This window comes from Uranotaenia lowii, chromosome 3 (genome assembly GCF_029784155.1).
Source record: "Uranotaenia lowii strain MFRU-FL chromosome 3, ASM2978415v1, whole genome shotgun sequence".
In the NCBI taxonomy this organism is placed as follows: Eukaryota; Metazoa; Arthropoda; class Insecta; order Diptera; family Culicidae; genus Uranotaenia; species Uranotaenia lowii.
Genome location: NC_073693.1, coordinates 268,419,738 through 268,430,885, shown reverse-complemented (window position 1 = coordinate 268,430,885; position 11,148 = coordinate 268,419,738). Strand labels below are relative to the sequence as shown.

The window sequence follows — 11,148 nt, the reverse complement described above, 5'->3', positions numbered from 1 at the left end:
TGAATACACTAACTTCGGTTAAAAACTTGAAATGAAACACACAAATTCATAAGTTTGTGATCTCGCGAATTACTCAACGAAATAGTAAATTTGATATTTGTGTCTTTATTGTAAAACTCATTTACGAGCTAAATCATATTCTGAATTTTGAACCTGCATTCTGAATCTGAATTCTGAACCTTCAATTCAATCCCTGAACCTGAATTATTCAATCTGTTTCCGAATTTCAATACGATTACTGAAATGTTTAAAAATTAGATATCCGAATATACAATTATTCCAGATCATAATTTAAAAAAAAAGTTTCAGAGCCCTCATTTATGAATCTTTAATTTAAATTCTGTGGTCAATTGTGAGATTTAATCTAAATTCAACTAAAATATGAATTTTGAATGATGAATTTGATTCTGAGGTCTCAATTTTTGATCACTGTTTTTAACAATTTTTCATAAGAATTAAGTTTTAGGGCTTTGAATCTTAATATGGAAAATAAATTTCCTTTTTTGTTCGGAAAATTATTATTTTACTAAAAAAACTTGAGACTAAAAGTCGAAAATCAACCCATTCAAAGAAAATTATTACCAAAATATTGAAAATGCATATAATTTTCGTAAATCATGAATCAAATTTGATATGAATGACAAAAACAAATGTGATCCAGAATTTCTAAACAGCTTTTCATTTTTCATTTCGTACTCGAACTGAAAATCAAGAACCCTTAACTCGATACAGAATCAGAAATATGAAAACAGAAATACTCAATCAACGAAAATTGATTAAAAATATAAAATTTTGAGTATAGAATAGAATTCCTCGTTTGGTTTTCTTGGACCCTCATGGGGGGGGGGGGGGGGATTAACCCCCAACCCTCCCGTTCTTACCGCCATGCCTATAGCTGGTATGATTTTGAAAAGTTGGCTGAGTAGGGGCACTCTAATGCGCATCAGAATGGCCAGAATTTAACAAAACAAGGATCAATCGTTTTCGGGTCGATTTCAAAATAACTGAATATTTTGGTGGATCTAAGATTTTACATGGGTTGTAGCAAAAAAATACAAAGTTTTATAAGGAATATAGTATGGGAAAGGTAACTTTTTTTAAGAAAATCGTGCAGCCTTATCAATAGAATAAATCCAATTTCTTCAAGCATTGTGTACCTTAAATTTTAAGAGCAAATCTGCCAGAAAATGTTTTTAATTTTGTTTCTCTCTGTGTTTTTAGACTAGAAAATCTTGTTAAAATTTAGTTTTTGATTAAATCAAGGACAATGGATCAATTCTGAATCATAGTTTTTTATACATGGTTGATAAATGTTGTTTGTTATTGAGTTAGTTATCAATGATTGATTTTACTTAAAACTGTGATATTTTAGAAATTTCAAAGACTATAACTATAAACTCTAGTTTAGAGGTAATAGACAATATATATGTCGAAAGATTCCATTTAAGGCCACCAAATCCTCTGAAACACAGTTTTTATAACATAGCCACTAACAAAAATGCTATTCCCCTATGTTATAATTTCTGATTCTCAGCTCTGAATTGTCTATTTTTAGTTCAGATTCAGGTTCAGAAATCTGATTTAAATGGATATATAGATTTAGATTCAGAATTAAAAATTCAAAGAATCATAGTTCAAATTTCGAATTAAGATTCAGATGACTCATAAAAAATATTTCAAACAATGTTTGAAACATGTCAACTTTAGATTCATGTCCGAATAAAACCGAGTTGCCCTATACAAGGTGCACAACCACTAAACCAATTACCGGCATTTTCCCAACTCTACAGCAAGGAATATTTAAAGGAGGTAGTGCCGAGGCAGCCTTGCTTTAGTATTAGTACCGCCTGTGACGTCAATGTTGCCAATAATCTGTGAATTTATATGGAAATTTTTCCTTTTTTATTAGCAATTACAAAAATTTGAAGATTTTTTCAACTTTGAAGGCACACAATTCTAGAAATATTATTGTTCTTCAAGACTGATACTAAAAAAGTTGAATGTAGTAGTTGTTTTGCTTTAATTCAGACGATTGAAGTTGCTGAGGTATCCTAACTCAAATTGACAAAACTTGATAATTAGTTCAAAATTTTGCTTATAAATGTTGAAATCAGTTAGGTTTGAATCGTTGATAAAATAAAATAACCGAAAATAGTATTTTTTCGAATCCAACCACAATCTTTTATTTGAATTTAGTAAACCAAAGTTGCAATGGTTTTATTGGGGTTAATTGTTCTAAATTAGAAATTCATATGGTACACCATGTTAGATTCAAATCATGACGATGAGGTGCACTGCCATAAACTACCTATCAGACCTTTTGAAATGGGAAAATTATTATTTTTGCTCGTTTCACATAGAGCATGACTGTGCATTCAATAACAAATTCAAGAATTATACACACTGCAGTCTATTAAACACAAATAAACCTCATAGCACAATCAACTAGTAACCTTACAACATAATCCGAATCAAATTGGATTTTAATTTAGTTCTTTAATGTGTTTAACTTTGAAATTTTGGGTTCTACCAGTATAAACCTTCGACAGCTTGGCAACAGTGACGTCACGAAAAAAATCCAATATGGCTCTCGGCACTACCTTCTTTCAATATTCCTTGACTCTACAGCACGTTTTCCCACTTGGCCATATCTCATACAAAGGCAGGGAAGAAAAAAGTTGTTTACATTTTGCGTGGTTTCTTTCCATCGTCGCTCACACAAACCGACACAAAAATCATGAAAGTTTCACCAACACAGTTAATGAAGTAATAGAAAATTCCCAGTTCAAATCAAAATAAATAATGCCGCTGCGGGAGCGATTTCAACTTTATTTTTTTGCTGTTGTTTGCCGCTTCCCTGCCTACACAAATAAACAAAATTCCATGTCTGGCATTCACTTGGTTCGAATGGCCTAGAAGAGACGAAAAAACTGGGCCAAAGAATTTGGGAACTGAGAAAAATTTAAACGATATTGATGAACATTTGAATTGAAATAAAGTCTAATATGGCTTACTAAATTTTTGCTATAAGTTTGGTTTATTACTTTCGGTAAAATAATATTTTAATTAAATGGTAATAAAAAAAAATGGTAGTAAACGTCAAGAACGAACCCAGTTTGTATTTGTAACCATCCAATTGATTGCTCATGATCTCATCATGTGTGCGAGAAGTGGAAAGCAGTCCGACTATTTCGGTCAAAAGTGTAAACTGAACGATAACAGCACAGTTCCCTATCGGAGTTTGCATTGGAACCGTGTGATATTTTCGTACACCTCCGTGTCTTTGGTTCGACTTTTGCCGGTTTTCCAGCAATAATCCAGCTTCCTATCCAGCTAATTAGAACCCTGTAAGTAATTATCCACCCTTGATTCGATATTTGAGGTTTCTAGATTACCACAGTCAATCAGTTCATCATCGGTCAAACAGCTGATTTACCGATCTGTACACGGTCGCCAATTGTACCAGAAGATAAAGAAGAGATTCCTTGACCTTGACGTTTTGGGATTCCTGTGGGTCAATCCAAGTGTGCCATTCTACCGTTCGTTCTATTCGACAACAGAATTGGCCTTCAAATTTGATTCTTTCCTCGGTTTTAAATTTTTGCTAGCTCCTCTCTTGTCAATGTGCGTAACACCACTTTTCACCAACAGAGCTGTATTGGTGATACCGGTAGAAATTGTTCCTGTACTGGTGAACCATTTGTCGACACTATACAGAGCTAATCGTGGAAGATCTCAAAAAGAGGAAATGTGAGAATGAAATTGAATATGCTCAATCGCACTGAACAAAAAAAAAGCGTTTGACACATGAAGTACGAATACGGCTTCAGTTGCCTCAGTATCATTTCGGAACAATTCGTAGGCCTGCAAAGACATGGCTAGGGCTAGAACAGATAGATAATACAGTAGCTGCTGGATTTAAACGAAGCAAGGAGAAAGCGCAATCTTGCAAGTGCGATTCGAGACGAGTGGTTGGCTTGGTCATCAAGCAAGTAAGCAAAATAAGGTTCAGCATCGATGACCACCAACTAAACTGCCTACAGAAGTGTTTCTTCTAGCATGTTCTGAGCGAGGGAAAATCTATCCCCGTACACATGCTGGTGTGCGTGGGAATTACCTGATTTTGGTTTCCCGTTGTTGCACCCGATGGTAGACGGAATATGCATTCGATCTTCAACCTACCGGCCCCGGTTTGATAATCGCAGTCCGCAGTGAAGTTTAATGAACTTTGCACGCTGAACCGAAGGAATGTTGGGACGAAACAGTGGCACCGACGGGGAATTGGATGTGCGAAATTGGCTACAGAGTTTTAACGAGTATACAATTCAGATGTGAAATCTTAGACGGAACGTTAACATTTGCCAAAAATCAACGTTATAAAACTTATTATTGAATTGGCTAAGCAGTGACATTTAGTGGGTAAAAGATGTTATAAAATTTCGTTTGTATCGTAACGCTTTCTGTTCTTGATAAGCTTCTACAGAAAAACGTGACCAACCGCATTTCAATCAATCACCGTCGGCTTGAAAATTTCAAACGACTTGACAGAATAAAACACATATTGGATTGAAATATCCTGGGATGTGAACTAAATTAAAACCTGCATCTTTTTACAAACCGGATCACATAAAATTGTTACATATACATAAGCCGCCGACCGTGGCCTGGAGGATAGCGTTCAAGTCTTCCAAGCAAGAGGTCATGAGATCGAATCCCGGTCACGGCATACATAGTACACTTTCTGTGGGTTGGTGGTTTTAGCATTTGTAATATGCTAGCCATCTTATTCTTGAAAGATGTACGCCTTAGAGTTAAGTAAATTATATCTCTTAAAAGAAACATGAAGTTTCACTGAGATCCTATATGTGTGTGTTCGTTTAAAAAGCTTAGAAGGAAAAAAAATCAATTTAAAGAATTAAACACCTGCTCCATATTATGTTTTTCTCCAATAGCTCCAAATTTTGCTCTAAATGTTTAAGAGACAATGTGAATAATTACAAAGCTTAAAATGACAAACGTCGAAGAAAAAGAACTTGTGACTAAATCCTTTACTTGGTAAAGAATTATGTTCTTCGAAAAGCTAGAAATAACATAATATTTAACCACTGACTACACTGACTGGACACTTGGTTTCGATTTCTGCCTAGGCTTAAAAATCAACGCGTAATATCGATGCCAGCTTGCGCTTCGATGTTGGAAAAATGGTAGCCCAGTTGGACAATTACACCAGCCAAAATGGATCAATTCTGTCTGACTAGTCGAACGGACTGGGCAGGGAGGGGAACACGCTATTTGTCCGACAGCTTATTTTCCAGTCATTTATAAAAAAAATAACACAAACAAATACCTACAGGATGAAATGAAACTTGATGTTCCCGCGAAAAGATTCCTTTTACTTAACTCTAAGTGTACATCTCTCGAGGATATAAAGGCTAGCATCTTTCAAATGCTAAAACCTCTAACCCACATAAAGTGTACAATGTACGCCGTGACCGGGATTCGGTCTCATGACCGTTGGCTTAGAAAATTTAAAGGCTATCCTCTATGCCATGGGCTGCGGCTCGAACTGCTGTCGCACAATGTTTTCATCCGTCCTATTGTTTTTTACCCGTTAGAATTCAAAAATTTGAGAATTTTAACTAAAAATGCTAAATCTATCTCTAATTTTTCTAATCGATTTGTCCAAACAAATGTATAGTTTCGAAAACCTTGCAACGTAACTCAAGTATAATTTTCAGATTTTATTCGAAGTCAAATAAAAAAATCGATAAAAATTTGCTTCGAAATATCTCCGGACTTAATGTATGTCTGCCTGTCTGTTCCCTAGAGACTCGAAAACTACTGGATCGGTTCAGTGAAACTTGGTATATGAGAGTTCTTGGGGTTGGAGATGGTTTCTATAATACTTTCAGACCGCTCCCACTCAAAAGAGGGGAGGCTCCCATTCACAATTACCAAAAGATATGACACAAGCGATACAACTGTTATGTAGTTTCCAACATATTCTCTCACTACAAATACACATTTCTACATCGTGAGACGATTTAGTGAATTGTTGGACCAGTTTTGACATAATAAGACGATTTATTGTATTAAAACCCTTCAGTCATCGTTGAAAGTAAAGAGGGATCCCCTGTGAAATCAATATAAAATCAGTATAAAATGTTACATAGAACTCGAACAATTTTCAAATTATCTTGATAAAATTTGACCCAAATCTGAGTTTCAAAGTAATAAGATTATTTGAAATATTATAAGTCGATTTATGTTTTTATAAATACGGGCTTCTATACAAAATCAGCTTTCATAGTAAATAAATGTAACATGCAATCAACAAGAACGATTTATAAGTTCTTTTCATAAAGTTTGATACACTTTGGTTGATTTAATGGAAGATTCACTGCATTGGAAAGCTTTTTTTAACTTTCAAAACGGGTTGAAGATTGTTCTGTATAGGAAATGAGGCAATTTTTTATATTGAAAAACTCTTATATTTATTGTGCAGAGAAGCTTCACATAAAACCTACATGAAGTGATGCTCCAACCGAACCACTTTCTTATGATAATATCGTTTATTGTACTGTAAATCTTTGCGTTTTTTTCATTCCAAATATTTACTTATGAAAAAAAATTCTGCATCAATTTCTGACTAATATTCGAATGAAAATGTTCACAATTAAATCAGAATAATACCTATTACTGTATGTTCATGAAAAAAAATCGACGATACATTGGACGCTTTTGACATACATTTTTTTCTGGAAATTTAAGGATTTAACTCTAATCGGAAACACTCACTGAAGAAGATAGTAAGCTGCCATCGAAATACCGGTATCTGAACTTTTCTTATACCATGGTTGAATAAAAGGAAATCTTTCGATTGCTTTGATTCAGTCTAAATTTTCATTGCTTAAAAAAAAAATTCAAGTAAGACCATTAAAAAACAGCGGAGCCTTGGAATTCGAAATAATCCTTTTTTTTTTTGTTATTTCGATATTGAAAATTCTGTAAATTATTAATTGAAGAATATGAATTCACACCACAAAAGTAATTCATTTCGAAATTCTTAGCATCGAAGATCATTAAAAAAAAAAATCAGCAACTGATGTTTATACTGAAAATACTAAAACCGCTACTTTTATGAAATATCATAAAAAGTTATAAAAGTGAAAGGGAAAGGGGCAAATACTAAGCTTATTCGAGATTAAAACTCAAACAGTCAAACTTCAGCTGAATTTTCTTATAACACTAGGGGAGAAAAAGAACTTTATCCATGGAAATACTTGATTCCTCTGCTATGAGGAAATATACGGACGATAGTATTGGCGAAAAATTGGCCTCAGCCATAACCTCAAATTTTGATTTGCTGGCGACATCACCAGTGATGCTAGGTGCGTCACTAAAATCAGTATTTGCTTGTTTTAAACTTATTATAATATTTCTGAAATGATAAAATTTTTAAACTATCATCAGCTAAACGTTTGAATTCATTACGTGGCGTTCCTATATAAATGGAAGAAGATAAGCCATGTTTTGCTAATGAATTTTGAAGCTGAATTCAAAACATCTTAAATATATTTTCATGTACTGCTTGGTAGATTTAAAAAAAGAGTTGTTTCTAACTTCTAAACGAATGCAAAATCATTCACTGTTACAAACAAATAAATTAATAAAGCCCCATCTATGTTAACTTTGAAAAAAAAAACGCCTACATGCTCTGATTATTTTAGACATATCCAAATAATTCGCTACATCGTTTAAGTGTGCGATTCAGATCAATGATGCGTTTAATTTCACATTCGAATAGAAATCTACGGAAAAGTTGCAAATTCTCAGTACTCATGAAAAGAGTTTTGAATAACAATGCAATTAAAAAATATTCTCATTTTCCAAATATCAATGCACTTGGCACCCCTGAACACCCAAAAAAATCAAAACACGAACATCTGTGTATCGCTTTTCCACAGGGCGAATTCGTCGATATAAGTACTGTAAAATCGCATTTGTCGTGCGCCCTTCTAAAAAACTGATTCTGTTCTTCCGTGGTTTGAGGTTAGGGCTGAGGCCTCCTGCTAAGGTGGTGTTCGTGTAAAACTATCAATATATCAATATATCTCGAATTAGGAATGTCTTACAATCCTTTTCCGGGAAAATCCCGGGAAAAATTTAAAATGAAGATTCGACACTCTTCTGCATAAGAGACCTTATCTATATGGTATTTTTAAAATTTTAGGTATTAGTATTGCAAAACATTTAAATTTTTTTATTTATTTATTTGTTTATTTCCTGTAGCGTAAGGCCTAACCTTTTAATTTACTACATTCGATTTGACATTATAAATTTTAACTTCACTTCACATTTGACATTATCGGCTGATCCAATATTCTAAACATTCTCTTTTGAAAATTGCTTCTGAGCTTAAACGTTTAACTTCAACTGGCAGCATATTATAACAAATAAATCAGCTATTATAGACCCGAAAATTAAGTACTTTAACCGACGAACTTGACTGATTCTTGGTCCGAAAATTTAAAACAGTCGAGAAAGGTTTTTCACTATCGATAGAAGTTGGTTTGTTAGACTTCAAGTTATTCATCAAATCTGTAGTTCTGTATTTCTTTACTGGAATTGTTTGGTTTTAAAGATTCTTTGTCCTTTTTTTCACTTTTAATCTAAGTTTTCGAACGCAAAACATTTTTTATCAAATTTGATGCAATAACCAGTCAAAAGAAAAAAAAAGAATTTTAGTCTAAGTCCAAGCCAAATAACAACGTTGAACTATCATTTTCATTGCTCAATTTGAACTATTTTTCAAATTTAGATCGTGTAAATTTTTAGTGACTTAGCACTTTTTACTGGCTTCGGGAACTCCCGGAATATTTAAGTATTTCCCGGGATTCAGGAAATCCACAATTTCTTTTTATTCCCGACAACTCTAGTATTTTTCCATTATAAAATTTTTTTTTAGGTTTATAGATTTCCAAAATCGTCATAGTCGTGGTGTAAACCGTCATTAATTCAATACCAATGCTAGTGTGAAGTTTTTACACTTGCAACAATCCTGCATAAATGTACTCAAAATCTGTTTGCAAATATAGATTAGTGGTGAAACTGTCGTAGAAAATCCAGATTGACAAAAGGCCTGGAAAATAGCAACCTTTTAAAACCTCAAGAATTTTGTGTTCCGCGTTCCTCGAGTCCAATGATGTAAAATGTGTCCAAATATTTCAGCTTTGCATTCCAACTTTTTAATGTTTGTCTATTTTGACTGAGACTTATTTGGTGAATTATTTATTAAACAATGCGGCTTTACTTTAATTTTTAACATTTTTTGGATTATGATAAAAAAAACAACATAGATATTCTTATTTGCAAAAATAAACTCTTAACTTCAGGTTTCTAATACATCACTAGATTTTTTTTTTTTTCGTTTTAATTTTATGAAGATCTTTCTCCCAAAACTTATCGTCATAGACAAAATCTCATTTCAGATCTCATTTGAGTTGTTTATTTTTTTTATAAATCTTATGATGCTTACAGAATCCGTTAATTTTTGGCAACACGCCCGTAAATTTTATTTTGCCAAAATCGATTGTTGCCAAAATCGTACGGTTTTTTATGTCACTTTTAATTTTTTTAATATTTCAAATTAATCAAAATTGATGTAAAACATAATGTTAGCATTTTTTTTTTAATTTGGAAAAAAATTATAATTTTACTGTATAAAACAAATTTAATTAAGCCAATTAAAAAAATCATGCAAATATTACGTTTTATATTACTTGGAATGATTTGAAATGAAAATAAAAAATAAAAAGTGACGAAAAATCGTCTTTTTGGATGTTGCCAAAAATGAACGGTTTTGCTCGGGTGTTGCCAAAATCGAACAGGGTTAGTTTATACTTATCAAACACATTTTTACTCAAACTGATGCAACTTTGACGACTGATTGTTAGAAAATTATGCTTTTTTGTGGTCTTCATGATTAAATAAACAGAATGATTGTCTGTGAATCATACAACCTAAACCATTTGTACAAATCGGTCGCGATACAAGAGAGTTATAGCGGTTCCAGTCATGAGTGTTTTTTAAGTAATGACGCAAAATTAAAGTTTTGGTTAATTCATTAGGGGTCGAGATTTTTTATTTTTTTATTTTTATGCACCTGACAAAAATTACAAGGCGCCAATCTTCCAATAGTTTCATGTTGGCAGTCTAGTGCGAACAAGGGGTTAAGCTAAAGTTGCCAGATGCACGGGTTTTATCCGGATTTGGCCGAATATTTATTCCAAAATTTGGAAAAAGTCCACTCCGACCCGGTTGCCCGGATTTCTTCACTTGATTCGCCTAAGAAAAAAACAAATTGTGATTATTAAATTTTTAATTGATGCGTCCAAAACGAAATTTTTTGAGTAAGTTAAAAAAAATCATGAAAGGTTTATTGGAAGCCTAAAAAAACAATTTAAAATCTGCTGTTGAGTTTAGATGAAAACATTTTTTTCAAGTTTTTTTCTTGATTCTTGTTGAGCTATCCCTAGAATTTGACCATATTTGCCCAGATATTGCCTGGATTTTTGATTGTTTATTGTTTATTGTTTATTGTTTAAAACATCATCAACGGATCACATGTTGATCCTAATGACTACACTAAAACTAACAAATTAAAATTAATATCAACATAAAACTACACAATACTAGAGACACTTAAAATTTTTCTTCGGAATACGTTCCTTGAGACGTCGAAGTCGAAATGTTCGGAAAACCGATTAAAAGTTTTTAGAATGCCGATGAAAGCGCTGTTAGCACCGTAATTGTTCAGGCGAATAGGTACGTAGAGCTGCAGGTTCTGGTTTCGTAATCCTCGTGGTCGTACGCTGAGAGGTATGGCCTCCAACAGTTCGGGGCAGTCGATTCTAGATGTTAGAAGGTCCGCTACAACTAGGGCACGTGTAGCATTTCGGCGTACTTGAAGCGTACACAGCAAAAAATAATGTAACGATGGACGATGTAATTTCTGGGGATTACGTATTTCTGTTGCAATAATACATCTAAATGATGTACACAACGTGAATACGCCGTGAAGTGTAATATCAAAACCTTCTATGTAATATCGCATCAAGTAGTCAATGTTTTCCTTTGTTGACGTTG

General features: G+C 33.3%; 1 protein-coding gene across 1 annotated transcript in view; it reads left to right on the top strand.

Annotated features, from left to right (window-relative positions):
- The first annotated feature begins 3,208 nt into the window (after window positions 1–3,208).
- LOC129754220 (D-2-hydroxyglutarate dehydrogenase, mitochondrial-like) overlaps window positions 3,209–11,148 on the top strand; it is a 59,409-nt gene continuing 51,469 nt past the window's right edge. Inside the window, exon 1 of the mRNA XM_055750133.1 lies at window positions 3,209–3,347. The gene's annotated coding sequence lies outside the window, so the exon portion shown is untranslated. The remainder of the gene's footprint in view (window positions 3,348–11,148) is intronic.